General features: G+C 39.5%; 1 pseudogene; it reads right to left on the bottom strand.

Moving 5' to 3' along the window:
• Positions 1-428: 428 nt before the first annotated feature.
• Positions 429-545, bottom strand: LOC145246200 (5S ribosomal RNA; annotated as a pseudogene).
• Positions 546-765: the final 220 nt, after the last annotated feature.

The raw sequence follows: 765 nt of genomic DNA, 5'->3' as shown, positions 1-765 counted from the left end.
GAATTTATTTTTTCAATAAAAGTTTTAAAATAAAGTTGTAGCGTTTTCTGTAGGGCGACAATTTTATGGTTCCACCCTGTAGGCTATGGGCTTCTCTTACAAAGGTTTCAGGCAGTAACTCGGGAAAGTGACAGTCCTAAAGGTTTGGCTCGGCTGTTTTGTTTAACAGTATATCAACCATTTTTGGATTATTTAATGCCGAATTCCATAATTTTTTGGAAACGGTTTCATGTTTCATGTTCTGTATATAGTGGTGTGGTGGCTTCCTTCAGTCTTGACAGACTATGGATACCCACCGTAAGGGTGCCTGCGTGTGAAATTTGTGTGGCAAGAGTTGCGCAGTCTCTAACCACAAGTCAACATTGTTGCATACCAGTGGCAAGTTTAGGTACAGGACGACTGGAAACAATGCCGAGATAAGAGGAGAGCACATATAGCGCCTAGAATTCCCAAATGGTCACCCATCTGATACTAGCCAGACTCAACGTTGCTTAACTTCGGTGATCTGGTGAGAACCGGTGTGTCAACGTGATTATGCCATATATTGTTCTTTATATTTTTAAATATTTATTCATGGTGTTTGGTTTGGTTTGGTTTGGTTGTTTTGTAAAAGACAAATGTTTTTTCTTTTTGACTTTGCAGAGCCTGTTTGAGTTTTGCAAAGGGAAATGAAAAAAACAATACCATCCATGTTTGGTGAAATTTTTGTCAGGAAGCCACAATTTCCAGATAGCCCAAGTTGGTAGCACCAGGTGCCATAATAAC

This window comes from Euprymna scolopes, chromosome 23 (genome assembly GCF_053919585.1).
Source record: "Euprymna scolopes isolate OS-2025 chromosome 23, ASM5391958v1, whole genome shotgun sequence".
In the NCBI taxonomy this organism is placed as follows: Eukaryota; Metazoa; Mollusca; class Cephalopoda; order Sepiida; family Sepiolidae; genus Euprymna; species Euprymna scolopes.
This window is presented reverse-complemented; position numbering and strand designations above follow the sequence as displayed.